Source organism: Dipodomys ordii, unplaced genomic scaffold, assembly GCF_000151885.1.
Source record: "Dipodomys ordii isolate 6190 unplaced genomic scaffold, Dord_2.0 Scaffold215, whole genome shotgun sequence".
Taxonomy (NCBI): Eukaryota; Metazoa; Chordata; class Mammalia; order Rodentia; family Heteromyidae; genus Dipodomys; species Dipodomys ordii.
Window position 1 is genome coordinate 624,014 of NW_012267431.1, and position 16,036 is coordinate 640,049.

At 42.2% G+C, this 16,036-nt stretch overlaps 1 long non-coding RNA gene across 1 annotated transcript; it reads right to left on the reverse strand.

The window, feature by feature from the left end:
* Positions 1–2,481: 2,481 nt before the first annotated feature.
* Positions 2,482–15,246, reverse strand: LOC106000310. The gene is made up of 3 exons (XR_001175787.1): positions 15,157–15,246; positions 4,253–4,352; positions 2,482–2,545 (listed from the first exon to the last, which is right to left on the reverse strand). It is a non-coding gene; the product is annotated as an uncharacterized LOC106000310 (long non-coding RNA).
* Between the last annotated feature and the right edge of the window lie 790 nt (positions 15,247–16,036).

Sequence of the window (16,036 nt, forward strand, 5' to 3'; positions counted from 1 at the left end):
ATGGCTGGGACTCCACTATTTGGACCATTCATCCAGCTCAGCTTTCTGATGGTATTTTAGAGATGAAGTCTAGTAAACTTTTCTTCCCAGGCTGAAAACACAATCTTCCATATCACAGCTTCTCCATAGACAAGAGTTAAAAGCGAGAGCCAATAGCACATATCAATAATATAACAAATTTGAAAGTGTGAATATACACTAGCTTTTGAATACAATAACATTGTGAGAAAAGGAACCACACACACATACATACACACAAGCACATAGGTTAAAAATAATTCAACCTTCAAAGTTTACATTTATCCCCAGGACATGTTATCTGGTGAGTAGTACCATTTTCCCCTGGAATTTTCCCATAGATTACACCTGGAATTCTCAAGGAAAATGTGCATTCTTCCTAAAGATTCCTCCCCTGTAAAGTACAAGATCCCTTTACACTCTGACACATACTTTGACACTTTTTCAGTCTGATAGATTGCTTTTTGTGACAAATCAGGGAAGGCTGCTACCACAAGCCTTCCCCGCATTGCTCACATATAAAGGGCTTTTCTCCAGGATGAATTTTTGGTGTCCTCTAACATGGCAGTGTTGCCTGAAGGATTTGTAGCAATAAGGACACTTTTGGGGTTTCTATTCAGTGTGAAGTTTTGTGTGTACAAGAAGACTATATGTTGCTCTATAGGCTTTCTGAACACACCTCAAAGGCATTTCCAACATTTATTTTTTTGGTGTCTCTTAACATGTGACTAAGTGTTAAAAATGTTAACACAGTGGCTACCTAAAGTATTTTTTAGTCTTCTATGGCTTATAAATGTTAATGAACACAACAGTTTTGAACTGCACACACATTGCAGGGAAGTCTTTTTTCCTCTAGTGTGTATTAGCTTTATCTGGTAAGATTACCATGCTTATAAAAAGCTTTGCCACATTCATTACATTCATATTGTTTTTGTTCAGAATGAATTACTTTTTCACCTCAGAAACCAGTTATTTCTAAAGGATTTCTTACTCTCATGTCATTTATGAAGTTTTTCCCCTGTATGAATCATTGCATGCCTTTTAAGGTTAGAATTTGAGCTGAAGCATTTTCCACAACTATTACATTTATGTTGTTTGTTACCAGTGTGGACTCTGAGATGCAACTGCAAATCTGTGGGTCACAGAATGTTCTCTCACACTGACTGAATTTAAGTAATTTCTTTCTACTATGGGATTTCTTATGTTCCATTTGTTGTGTGAATGAACTTAAGAGTTTTCCGTATCTTTGTTGCTGTTGTTTTTAATGTACCTAGAATGTATTATGTGATTTTTTTGTTTCTTTTGCATGTTCTTCCTCCATAGTATAACCCCTGTTTGTACTGTTATTTGATTCCAGTGACCTGCATCTTGTATATACATTTTTTTAATTTGGGGAGGGGAAAGGAAATTAAAAAAATGCTGAAACAAGGATACAGGTTGAGCCATTGTAACAATGAGATGTACAAGACACTATGTTGAAAATGAACTTTACAACTTTGGGGGGGTGAAGAAGGGTGGAGTTGGGGAGGTAGGGAGGGAAGGGATGATAGGGGGAAAAACAAAGGAGGAGGTAACAATGCTCAATAGGAAATGTACTCATTGTCTTGCTCATATGACTGTAACACCTCTGTACAGTATCTTTATAATAAAAAATATATATTGAAAAAAAGAGTTTTCCACAGTCCCTGCATTCATAATATTTTGCTCCTATCTGGTTTGTATCCTGCTCAGCCACAAAAGAGATCATGTGAGAGGGATTTGTATCTCTATCATTCTCTTTGGATCTTTCCTCATTATGAACTCTATTATGTGGCCTACCATGGGAGGACTGCCTCTCCAGCTCAATCTCAGAGTCATGCCATGAATTTGCCCTCCGCTGCCAATTTCCTTACTCTGAGCAATGGTAGCTTCTATGTACAGGGGCTTAATCAGTACTGTTACATTCAGGATTGTGTCCATGTACTAAGTCCTCCTTATTGTTCAGTGTTTCAGGTTTCAAACTATTTTGAGTAAGTTGTACTTGTTGGGATGTAAAGTGAGTCATCCTACCTGAACATAAGCCTGTCCTATTGTACTATTCTTCCTCACTCTCACTAAAACTGACAGGTTTGCTGAAGTAAAATACTATGTCACACAAGTTCTCAAAGTTCTTCAACATCACATCCCTATACATCTTTTTCTGTTCTGAACTCAATAAAACCCACTCCTCCTTGGTAAAATCTAGGGACACATCTTCAAACCGTATTGAGTTCCATGAGAAAAAGTGTATGGTTTCTGCTTCTGTGACCATCGCTTGTTGTATATTAACAGGGAGTACAGAAGACAGAGAGAATGCAGTAGGTGTAGGGGTTTCTCCCATTTTTCAGGTCAGAAAGTAAATACACTCACACAGCAGCTAGGACAACTAGGGTACTAATAAGTTTGCTTCAACAGTCCATTCAGACAAAGTCCCAAAGCAGAAAGCCAGAGGTCATCAAGGGCACGGCTCCGCTCAGGCTGCTGTTTGTATACGTTCCAGTGTGCTTGCCTTTGGGAAAAAGAAAGAAACTCTCAGAACATATGCAGGTTTATAATGCTGTTAGTGTACTTTTCTGAGTCAGTGTAACCCCCAAAATGTGAATAGGTACCTCCGCCCTTAGTTGCAAGAGCAGAAAACATTTAAGGATATTTGGGTTTACATTTCAAAATACTGTGAAGGGCTGGGAATGTGACTTAGTGGTAGAGTGTTTGCCTAGCATGCATGAAGCCCTGGGTTTGATTCTTCAGTGCCATATAAGTAGAAAAAGCCAGCGCTATGGCTCAAGTGGTAGAGTACCAGCCTTGAGCAAAAGAAGCTCAGGCCCTGAGTTTAAACCCAAGGACTTGGCAAAAACTAAAACCAAAACTAAAATAAAAATGCTGTGAAGATACAGTAGCTATTTCATGTCAGCATTTTTTTTTTGTCGTGGGGCTTGAACTCTGGGCTTGGGCGCTGTCCCCCAGCTCTTCAGCTCAAGGCGAGCGCACACTGGAGCCACAGCACCACTTCCGGTTCTCTAGCGGCTTATTGGAGATAAGAGTCTCATGAACTTTCCTGCCTGGGCTGGCTTTGAACCACGATCCTCAGATCTCAGCCTCTTGAGTAGCTAGGATTACAGGCATGAGCCACCGGCGCCCAGCTTCATGTCAGCAGTTGTGTCATATGTTTTATGTTTGCAATTTCTCAACGAATAAATAGGCATGACTACTATGCATGTTGCTATAACTGAAGAATTTGAAGCTTTGACAGTTTATATAAGATGCCTGTGGCCAAACAGATATTAAACATGGAGTCTGGATCCAATGCAAGACAGGGCAGTTTAACTCCAGAACTCCTACCTGCAACTACTCTGCTAAACTTCTCAGCAGAAAAATATTCAAATTCCAACTTGCATCCTGAGTACCTCTACCACTTGAGCCATAGCGCTGGCTTTTTCTATTTATGTGGCACTGAGGAATCAAACCCAGGGCTTCATGCATGCTAGGCAAACACTCTACCACTAAGTCACATTCCCAGCCCTTCACAGTATTTTGAAATGTAAACCCAAATATCCTTAAATGCTTTCTGCTCTTGTAACTAATGGGGGAGGTATCTATTCACATTTTGGGGGTTACACCGACTCAGAAAAGTACACTAACCTGCTTGAATAGCCAGGCACCCTCTTAGTGTTTGACATACACTAAGTCATTGAACTTTCATATCTAAAGTGTGAAGATCATACTTTGTGTCCCACCACACCAGTTGGAAGAGGCAGAAACTTAGCTCAAGAACCTCCTTTATTCATGGTCAAATATTTGAGGTGGGGCACTGGAGAATCTATTTAGGCATGAAGTCAACAAGACTTAGGATATATTTGACTAGGATCTTGTAGAGCCAGCATGAATCCTTCCCAGACCATCCATTTCCATGAAGCCTCAGGGAGAGACCCTTGATCATTATTAAGTGCTTTGGCCTCAAACTCCACTAGAAACCCATGAGGAATGAGGCTGGTGATGGCTAAATCCTATGCTAGAGAAGCCTGAGGCCTTCAAAGCCCACTTTGAATTCTCACTTTGAATCCTCTATGAAGGTGACAAGAACAATGAGTGCTACAGAGAGAAAATAAATGAAAAGCACCACCAAAGCCCTGGTGCTTTCATTACTAAGCATAATGACCACAAAGGGAAGGCTGAGCAAGAGGGCATTTCCAGACAGAAGATGGAGTCAGGTACTCACCCTTTATTCTGCTGAAAGTTCAGCCTTCAGTGACTATATAGTTCAGCCTGCAGCTGTGGTGTCTTCTCAATACAGTTAAATGTTCCTGTTAGACAGGGAGCTGGGGAGAAGAGTGGAGAACTCCTCAGCTAAATTTCCCCCAAAGAGCAGCATTCTCAGAGCTTAAGTATGTGAGATAAGGGGTATCCCAATGTTTTCACCCTTCACCAATAATAGAGAAGTAGCGAGGCATCAAATATTCTTGGAAGCATATATGTCAATCAAGAAGTTACAAAGCTTATATGTTGAATTCACTGACTGTGAATGAACAGCTCAAAGATGGCAACTACTGCTCTTTACTAAGCAAGAGGTTCAAAACATACCCCCAAGTCATTCTCTTCATATTGAAGCAAAATGGTGCAATTAGGTTCAAACTCCAAAAGTGAGCATGGAGCCTGTGGGTCACAAAAATAATACTACATAATAAGGGGGCTAAGATCTGAGGTTGGAAGTATGAAGGCAGCCTGGGGAGCAAAGGCCAGAAGGCTCTTAGGTCTAATCCAACAGAAAGAAGCTGGAAGTAGAGGTGTGGTTCACGGAGTACAGAGATAGCCTTGACACAAAAAAGCAAGTGTGAGCTCAAGGCTCTGAGTTCCAGGCCCAGATCGAACACACACAAAAATGAGAGTGGAACAGTGTGCCAATGTCACAAAAGGTTAGATAATAACAGTATTATGTGATTAAGTATGTAAAAAGAACCATGGAGGGCTGGGAAGGTGGCTCAGTGGTAGAGCGCTTGCCTTGCATGAATGAGGCCCTGGGTTCGATTCCTCAGCACCACATAAGCAAAAAGAAAAAAAAAGCCGGAAGTGGCACTGTGGCTCAAGTGGTAGAGTGCTAGCCTTGAGCTGAAGAGCTGAGGGACAGCGCCCAGGCCCAGAGTTCAGGCCCCACGACCAGACCCAAAAAAAAAAAAAAAAAAAAGAACCATGGAAAAAATAAATCAGAAACCAATATGTGTACCTATAGCAAGCAGGCTGGGGTAGATAAGGGAATGCAAAAATGAAACCTTCCAAAAATCTATTGGGAAAAAAGAAAGGGAAATGGAACTTTTAAATTTTAATACCTTCAATACAGTGTTGCTTTATGATCTTCGTAAGTATACTTGTATTTTTAATGAATGTTAACAAAACAAAAATGTATTGGGAAAGCAAAAGAGAAAGGAATCTCAGGAGGGTAGAAAAGAAAAGTCCATGAACAGTTTTCCAAATACTAGTTGAAACTGAATTCAGGAAAAGAAGAGGATCAGTTTCCTCTCCTCAGAGACTGCTGGCATGATTTGAGCTTTGGACTGATACCATTGACTGGCCCTGTGCCCCAGGGAGGAAGAAGTTTCCTTGATGACTAAGGGAGGTGAGGAAGTCCACCTTGGTTAAGGGACTGAAGCAACAGCACGTAGCAAGTCAGCTGGCATAACTTTCATGGCTGCTCATGTGCATTCCTCTTACTTTCCCTCTTAGAAGAATGCTATCTGTGCCCATATTTTAGATGGGGACTTCTATATCTTGTCAAAATCCTTAGGCCTTTTTTCTGTTTTGTATTCCAAGAAATGGTAGCTGCATTTGAACTCAGGAACTCAAACTTATTTGGCTTTATCATTCAGGACTGGTGCTCAACCAGTTCAGTCACACCTTCAAGTCCTGCTTTTTGAGGGTTAATTAGAGATGGAGTCTTTCAGACTTTTATGCTCCCTGATAGCATGAAAAGTCTATTCCACTGTTCTCAGCCTCCTGAGTAGCTAGGATTACAGATGTGATCCACTGGCACTTGGTTGATAGATGGGTATTTGTTCCCTGTGGCATTATTCATTGTGAATTATCCCTTTTCTTCAAAACACCCTCCCCAAATTTAACTTGGTTTTGGTGATATTGAAAGCAGCATCCCACCATCTTGGAATTCACTAACTACTAATTCTTCCAACAGATTCGATCATACACTTATCTTTCCTAAGCCTCTTTCAGGCTTAAACTCTTTGGCTGGCTTCACATTCTCCAGTCCCTGCTTTAATCTCTCTATTTCAGTTGCCATCACAGTATAACATCCAAGACTCACTCCTATACTTTTTTGGGGGTCAGTCATGAGGCTCGAATTCAGGAACTGGGCCTGTCCCTGAGCTCTTTTTGCTCAAGGCTAGTGCTCTACCACTTTGAGAGACAGTTCTACTTTTGGTTTTTGAATGATTAATTGGAGATAAGAGTTTCATGCAGACTTTTCAGTCTGGATTGATTTCAAACTGTGATCCTCAGATCTCAGCCTCTTGAGTAGCTAGCAGTACAGGTGTGAGACACCAGCACACAGCTCACTATGCTTTTATCTCTATACTTTTATCCTTCTAAATTTCTTTGTTTTTTAGCATTTATTCAAAATTTTATTATTTTTTTAATCTGTAGTTGCATAGAAGTTGCAATTTAACAAAGCAGTTTATAAATCCAGTATTTCTTGATCAATGTCAACCCTTTCAACATTCTCACTCATCCCTCCCCTAACCAGCTCTTCCCTCCCTTTACTTAATTTTGGAGGTTATAGATTGGATTCTTCATTTGTATTATCCACCTCTTCTCCTCTTCATTTGTCCACCCTTTTCCCCTTAACCCCACCCTACGTGTTTTGAGTATCCACTTTCTGATTCTTATTGTTACCAAACTTGGACTTTACTTTTCTAAGGACTTACACTATTTGGATTCCCCCTTACTTCTACTGCATTTCAGTTAATACATTTACATTCACCACAGACCACTCAATGTATTTACTTATGAGTTTATAAGCAAAATCTTGCCTCCACATATGAGGGAAACATGGATCCTCTAAATTTCTTTTGTGTGTATGGGTTCTACTGTCTGAATTCATGGCATAGGTGCTGTCCCTGAGCTTTCTGCTCAATGCTAATGTTGCACCAGTTGTTTCATAGTATGATCCTGACACCTGCTGGGTAGCTAGGCTTATAAGCCTCAGCTACCAACACCCAGTCTACATGCTAATATTAATTGAACAACAAAGTTTCATACCAAATGTTAACAAGCATTCGTTATAATTATTAAGTTAGGAAATCAGTATAATTTGTGTCTGACAAGATTTATAAAACCCATCCATTTTCTTTTCATAGAGAGCAAGGAGACTATTCAGTAAATGACATGTTCACTCATCTAGCACCACAAGTCCAGACTCAGGACCTCCAGTCAGCTTCAAGAAAGATGGGAAGGGGTAAGGATATTGGAAACATTAAAGAATTTTCTTTCTTTCTTTCTTTCTTTTCTCGCCCCTCCCTCTTTCCCCCCTCTATTTTATTCAAGGCTACTGGTCTACAACTTCAGCCCTTTCTCCATTTCCATTTCCTGTTGTTTGGTGGTTAAATGGAGAGAAGTGTCTCGGGAACTTTTCTGCCCAGGCTGCCTTTGAAGCACAACACTCGGATTTCAGACTCCTAAATAATTAGTTTACAGATGTTCAGTACCACCCACTTTGTAAGGGTAGTTAAGTTGTGCTCCCATTTTTTTCTTGTTCTCTGACAATGTACCAAGAGAACATCTCAGTGTCTGTACCATCCATCCTCTTGTTTTCACCTCATTCTGCATTTTGGGTCCCATTCATTCTTCTCTGACTACATCAGTTTTCTATCATGCTCTTGAGTTTGGGGGATTTTTTTAGGTCCTTCCTCCTGGGCATCTCCCACTGCATGGGAAAAGAACACCCATGTGCAGAGCATCAATGTTGGGGTCCTTTCCTTATCACTATTCTTGAATTATCTTGTGATACTTTCAGTGTTAGGACTCTTAAAAAACTGAAATGTCTCCCTAACTCCATCATTGGATTTCTGGGTCATCAAGATGTTAAGTCCCTTCATTTTGAGGAAAGGAGAATCTTTTTCTTGGAGACCAAAAATGTGAAACATTCTGTATGCTGGTGGCTCACTCCTAACATTGTAGCTACTCAGGAGCCTGAGATCTTAGAATTTAAGTTCCAACTCAACCCAGACTGGAAAGTCAACGACCTCAGAAATGGCCACATAACAACCAAATGTCAGAAGTGGAGTTGTGGCTAAAGAGGCAGAGTACTAGCCTGAGGAAAAAAAGATGGTGTTGCGACTCTTAATTCAATTCCCAGGATTGGCAAACACAAACAAATTGAAACATGGAATTGGAATCTGGGGCATAGCTTAGTGGGAGAGTGCAAGCATATCATTTGGGATACTCTGGCTTCAACCTAACAAATAGAGAGAGTGGTGGGGGAAAGGGAGGGGAGATGAGAAGAAGAGGCAGAGGAGCAGGAAAGGAAGGTAGAGGGAGGAGCAAAATGAAGACAAGAGAAAGAAGAAGACAGAAGATGGCAGGAGAGGAAGGAAGAGAAAATAAGAAAGATAAAAAGAGATAAGGAAGAAGGAGAAGAAGAGGAGGAGAATGGAGAATGGAGAAGATGGAGAAGGAAGGTATAAAGTATAAAAACAGGGTGGAGGAAAAGGAAGGGAAGGAACAAGCCTGGTTGAATAGCAAGTACTAGCCTTGTATTTTCTCAAGAGGGCATATCACACACTGACTACCACAGTTATTTAGTTGTTTAAAGACCACAAACTTCTTGTTCAGCCATTTGGCTTCCTGACTGCAGGAGGGGATGTAATCCATGAAATCTGGTGGATGTTTCTTTTCCTTTCCATGTCTGGGATCCCTTTCCATGTCCCTGCCTGAAGTTTCAAATTCTGCCCATCCTCCAGAACTAGTCAGGGCAGAGGTACAAACACCAAGGGTGGATCTGTGAAGCATCACACTTGAGTTTGACTGACCTCTGCTACAATTCCACCAGCATCCCATGTCTACTTGCCTTATCTTCTCTAAAGTCATTGAGAAAAGTCTGTGAAATATAGCAAAAGCTACTAGACTCCATGTTAGCTCTCCTCTAATTCTGAGGGTTTTTTTTGTTTTGTTGTTGTATTGTGTGTGTGTGTATGCTCGTGCGCAAGCACGCGTGTATGTGTGTTTGCATGGTCCAACATCAGGGTTTGGACTCAGAGCCTGTTGTGCTCACTTGACTTTCTTTTTTTTTGTTGGTCATGGGGCTTGAACTCTGGACTTGGACACTATCCCTCAGCTCTTCAGCTCAAGGTGAGCACTCTACCGCTTGAGCCACGGCACCACTTCTGGTTTTCTAGTGGTTTATTGGAGATATGAGTCTCATGGACTTTCCTGCCTAGGCTGGCTTTTAACCGTGATCCTCAGATCTCAGCTTCCTGAGTAGCTAGGATTATAGGCGTGAGCCACCGCACCCAGCTTCACTTGACTTTCTTGTTCAGCTAGAGCTCTACCACTTTAGCCACACATTTAGCCTCATCTTTTGCTTGTTAATGAGAGGTAGAGTCTAGCAGAGTTTTTCATCTGGTTACCTTCATACCATAATCTTCCAAATCTCAGCCCACTGAGTAAGTGGGATGACAGGGGTAAGCCATCACAATTTGCCTCAAAATTTGATTTCCATGTCATACTTTTGCAAAAGGGCATAAACTTTCTGTGGACATACAATAAGACTTCTCTACCCACCTCCTCTTGGCTTCAGGCAACAAAATACTGCCTGAGGCAAACTGGTTGGAAGGGATTCCAGTACCCTAGAACACTGAATGCTGAGTTTGAGGTGAACACTGAAGAAGGGTGGTAGAAGGGAGAAGATGACAGTCAGCTGATGCCAGAAAATGAACAACATACTGATCTTCAATGCAATCTATGCAGTGTCTTCAAACTGTAAGTCTCCTTCTATCTTCCTGCTCTGCCCTCTTAAACATGTGTTTTCTTCTTGCTGCTAAGATAGCTTTCTGCCCACTACTAATTGTGAAACAGGTGAACAACCAAATGCCTGCTAGGGCTTCCCAATTTCAATCATAAAACAGTAATTCTGTTAGAAGCCAAAATCAAGAGATTCTCAGAGCTTATTTGCCAGAGCTGGGTCAAATGGATATCCTTACTTCAAGTGAGGGTAGAAAATGAGCCTCTTTACCAGGCACACTGACATTTTGAGGCTGTAATGGAAAGGAAAGGAAGAGTAGCTATCAGGTAAACAACTCTCATTACTTCCCACATAAAGCATATAATCTGTTTAGTTTATAAAGCACCTTACACAGGATTCAAACACCAGGGCTTCAGGCTAGAAAGTGCCCCCCCACAAAATAGACAGACAGACAGACAGACAGATAGATAGATAGAGATATGGAAGCTATTTGCTTCTTATTCAATTTTCCATCCTAATATTCCTCAAGGTCAACATTTAATGAGGATCTTTGGTCAAAGACTCTATACATCTTCCTATCTCCATGGGACAAAGTAGGTCCTCTAGCATTAAGGAATGGAAAGATTCTTTATGGCCTGCAGTATTAGATATAGTCATCCTGAGTGAGGAGAAGAAAGAATAAAACACATGGGTTAAATCTCTTGCTACCTGAAAAACGTACGTGTGTGTGTGTGTGTGTGTGTGTGTGTGTGTGTGTGTGTGTTTGCATGCGTGCCAGGCATACTGGTCCTGGGGCTTGACTGAAATCAGAACCTGGACACTGTGACTGAGTATATGTGCTCAAAGCTAGTGGTCTACGACATTGATCTACAGTGATATTTGAGGGCTCAGGTAGTTAATTAGAAATAAGGATGAGTCTCATGGACTTTGCTTCCCAGGGCAACTTTGAATAGCCATTCTCAGATCTCAGTCTCCTGAGTAGCAATGATGATAGGCTTGAGTCACTGATGACCACCTTGAAAATATTTTTTTCTAAAACTTTTGTGAGGTTTGAAGTTAGGGATATTACTTTGTCTATTGAAAAACATCTGGAGGAAGCCAAGTGCTTGTGCCTCATACATATAAACTTAGCCACTCAGGAGACTGAGATGTTATTATCTCTGTTCAAATGCAGCCTGGGCAGGTAAGACTATGAGACTCTTATCTCCACTTAACTACAAAAAAAATGGAAACAGGGCTAGGAATGTGGCTTAGTGGTAGAGTGCTTGCCTGACATGCATGAAGCCCTGTATTCGAATCCTTAGTACCATATAAACAGAAAAGGCCAGGAGTAGCACTGTGGTTCAAATGGTAGAGCACTTGCCTTGAGCACAGAGAGGCTCAAGCACAGTGCCCAGGCTCCGAGTTCAAACTTCAGCAAAAAAAAAAAAAAAATGGAAACAGAGCTGTGGCTCCAAGTGGTAGAGCACTAGCCTAGAGCACAAAATTCAAGCACAACAGCAAGGCATTGGGTTTAAGAACCAGGGCTGGCACAAAAACAAAACCAAAAAAGATCTGTGTTGGTTCAGGCTTGTAATCCTCACTAGCCAGGAGGCAAACTTTGGAAGAATTGAAGTTTGAAGACAGCAGAGACAAAAAAGAAAATAAAACAACTATCAAGACTGCATCTTAAGGACAAAGGTTGGGTGTAGAAGTACTCATCCCATCTATATGACAGGTCATACATAGATAGATGGATGACAATCTAGGCCACCCCTGAGCAAAACAGGACATCCGATCTGAAAACTAAAAAAAAGGGTTGAGGACATGGCTTATGTAGTAAAACCCAAATGCCACCTAAAATAGCAACATAATGATGAATGTAACTGTGAATGTTATGTGGCTTGTAATTTTTCCAGCAATTACATACACCTAAGAATAAATTACATACATCTAAGAGTCCACAAGAAAAATATTAAAAACCAACTGTTGGGCTGGGAAGGTGGCTCAGTGGTAGAGTGTTTGCCTTGCATGAATGAGGCCCTGGGTTCGATTCCTCAGCACCACATAAGCAAAAAGAAAAAAGCCGGAAGTGGCACTGTGGCTCAAGTGGTAGAGCGCTAGCCTTGAGCTGAAGAGCTGAGGGACAGCACCCAAGCCCCAGAGTTCAGGCCCCACGACCAGACCCCCCAAAAAAATTATAAATACTTTTTTAAACATTGGAATCTTCCGCACACATACCCAAGATATGATCTAACATTATTATCTGTGTACGCATATGTGTGTTTGTGTGTGTGTGAATCCTAGAGCTTAAGTCAGAGCCTCAGTGCCGTTGCTGAGCTTTTCTTCTCAACATTAGGGCTCTAGCACATGAATCAGAACTCTACATCCTTCTAATTGTTGGGTAATTAGAAAAAAGTCTCAAGGACATTCAAGGCCACTCTGGCTTTGAACCAGATCCTCAGATCTCAGCTTCTTGAGTTACTAGTAATAAAGCTATGCGACACTGGTACCTGGGTCAGCCTTCCCTTTGTAATGGCTTTGGAAGAAGGAATCTCACAGATTTTTCTGCATGGGCTGTCTTTGAACCTCAATTCTTCAGGTCTAATCCACCTAGATAGTTAGGATTCTTTTTTATTTTATAGTCTGCACATCTTATACTGGGAGCAGAAGTGCTTATATTCTTGAAAATCAAATAGTACCAGAAAACAGAACAAAACACAACACAACACAACAAAACACCATCCCCCACACAAACCCTATTCCTCTCCCCTTAGGAAGAATTCAGAAGTCCACATTTGCACACTGTGTGCCATAGGTGATTCCTTCCTCTCACCTTCCTAATTAGAGTGAGAAACCACACAAAGACAGAAGGACAGGAACACCGGTGCATTAGGGTTTATACTAAGGAGCTAGCACTGAAGCAATGGAAATGCATATTCCTAATCCTTTTACATTACACTTTGCATAAGTTGCATTACACTTTGAATAAGGTCTCACAATTTTCCCTAGGTAGCCTTGGGCTTATAGTCCAATGAGAGTTAGAACAGCACATTGTGCGTGTGTATCTGTCTGTGTCTGTGTCTCTGCTGGTCCTGAGTAGTGGATTCAGGTATTCTCCCACTCTCACTTGTTCTTCTTCCTCTTGGTGTGTTTGTTCAATCACTTGGGCCAGGCTTCCATGCTATAGCCACTTTTCTTGAGAGGATAAGGCCACGCCATTGCCTCAAACAAACATCAATCCATGGCAACTTTGCTCCCCAAATAGCTAGGATAAGGTGAGTGGGTGACCACATCTACTAAAAATACCATTTGAACACCAGAGGCCCTAGTAAAACATGACACTCTGTCACTACATATTCAATAATGACTAGACACTTCAGTTTTCTTTAAATAGTGCCACCAGACCTCCACAAGCTAGAATCTTCAGTCTTGTTTTAGAGGTTGAAGCATAATAGAAGAACTGCTTTCCTCATCTCAGAGTTCACTATCTGAAATTTGGCAACAAATAAAACAAAATGAAAAACATCCAGTAGCACCAACAGATATGGGGCCATACTTTTCTCCTGCTCTGCCTGGAAGCCTCATGCATTAGCAACCTGAAGCCCCAACTGCACCAGCCTGAAGCAGGAGATGTATTTTGCATACCGTCAACATCAGTCAAAACCCAGAAAATAAAACTGTTCCTCTAAACCAAGGACACCACAGCAGACCAAGGAAGCCACAGTTAGCACTTTCAACCTGTTCTCCAACTTCCACTTATCAGTCCCTTTGTTGCCTGGTGGCACCATCAAGAAACCAACCTGAGAATTGGACAGTAGACCCTGTCAAGCTTCAGACATCTAGGCAGCAATTTCATCCACTTCATTACTTCCATTGTTGATCTCCTGAATGGTTAGGGCTTCTAGCTCCCCCAGAAGGCATCAGGAGACAATGCATGAGGAGGCTCACCACCAAAACCCCTAAAATCACCTTCCCTACCCTCACTTGCCACACATCTTGCTGACACTGCATAGGATTTAGAAGTCTGCACTTTTACACAGTTTGCCAGCAATAACTCATGACCCTCCTCCTACCAAGTAGAATGCTGGACCACACAACAGAACAAGATGAAATGAATTTTGGTTTTGTTTATTGTTTGTTATGAACATTTGATAGCACTAAACAAGTAGAGCATTTATGGTTTGGGTAGCATTTCACTAAGGTCTCACGCTTATTTCTCAGCAACACTGGACTTCTATTCTAGGAAGAGGACAATCGGCACACCAGACTACAATGGCTATGTACTGGTCCTAGGATGTTGATTGAGGGATTCATCTGCTCTCGTCTGGCTTTCTTTTCTTTTAGGGGGACAGGGGATAGGGAGGAGTTCATTCTATCAGATGTGCCCTGATGCCAAAACCACAACCAGTGTTTGTTTTTTGTTTATTTTAGCTTAAGACATGGTAAATGTTCCATGTTCTGGCCTCAATGACCCACCAAAAACCACTTTTTATTTGTATTAGCTAAAATAATAAGATAGGCCACTAAAGCTGCCACAAACATCATTTTAATACCACAGGCCCTATTTCAACATAATGCCACCCTAGCACCACAAAATACTCAAGGATAGAAACTTTTGCTTTCTTCTTGAATCTATAGGCAGGTGGGGAATCATGTTCTCCTTTTCTCAGGGTACATTACTCTGAAATTCAGGAGAGGCACAGTAGCACCAAGGGACCTGGCAAATACTTTCCTCCTCCTATGACTCCAACTAAGAGGGTACAGAAATGCCAATTAGACCAGGCAGGAATTACAGTCACTCTGCTCAACTGTTGCCATTAGTGGATACCCAATGAATAATCTAAATTACCTGACCCAGGATCATGGAGCAGAAGAAATAACCACAGTCAGCCCTTAGAACCTGCTCTAAAAGCCAGGCACAGGTGGTTCAACTGTAATCCTAGCTATTCTGGAGGCTGAAATCTGAGGATTGCAATTTGAAGGCAGCCTGGGAAGAAAAAAATCAGTGAGACTCTTTCTTGTCGCCAATTAACCACCAGAAAACTTGGAGTGGAACTGTGGCTCAAAGTGGTAGAGCTTTAGCTTTGAGTCTAAAAGCTCAGGGACAATGCCCTGAGTTCAATACCTAGACAAATAACTTGCTCCCAAAAAGTCACTTGTCTTCTCATATCACCTACCTGATAGCAACGTCAAAGGATGATCTGAGGACCAGACCTGTGGATGCAGCAGAGCGGCAAACAGCCAGGTGGCAATGTGGTCCACACCAGTACTGCCAAAGGAGATCTCGGAAATCCTTAAGGCCTTTGCACTCCCAGCCAGCAATGTCTGTGGATAATGAAAGGGAAGAATCAGCATCCACCCAATGTCTCTACTCCCCATCTCCGACCCCACGCATCTTCCCTCCTCTCGGGGTGCATTCGCTGAGGTGGCCCATAGTCCCCATGTGGCCTAGGTTCATCCTTTCCCTTCCACTGCCATCTAAGAGAGAGCCTCACCCCAATGGCACCAGGCTGAGGAGCCAGACATATTCTCTCCTACTGCTGGCATCTGAGGATCCCCTGACAGAAACCCCAACAGCCTACCCTGCAGCACAAGAAGGGAGTCACCCTCACCACTGTACCCCCGCTCCCAAAGAACCACGTGTCCCCCCTCTTCTCTCCCTGCTGACATCTACAAAGGACCCACTGAAGAGCAGACCTCTGGAGCCACCACACAGTCAACATTCAGGCAGCAATTCTCTCAGTGCCAGGACTGCCAGTGGACACCATGCCAACCATTAGGATCTCTAGTACCCCCGCTGTCACCTGCACACCATGCCAGCCAGGCTCATGACCCCAGGCACACATGCATCATCATGACCCTGTGGATGATCTAGATGCCTAGATTGAAGCATACTACCCCAGGACCAACTCCTGCCACTCACTCTACCACGCACAGTGAGGGACCAATCACAGATAGGAGGAGGCAGAGAAATGAATGGTTGATATGGGGCTGGGAGTTATTCAGGTGTGTACTCACAACCCAGCAGTGCACCAGTGGATACACACCATCAGTCCT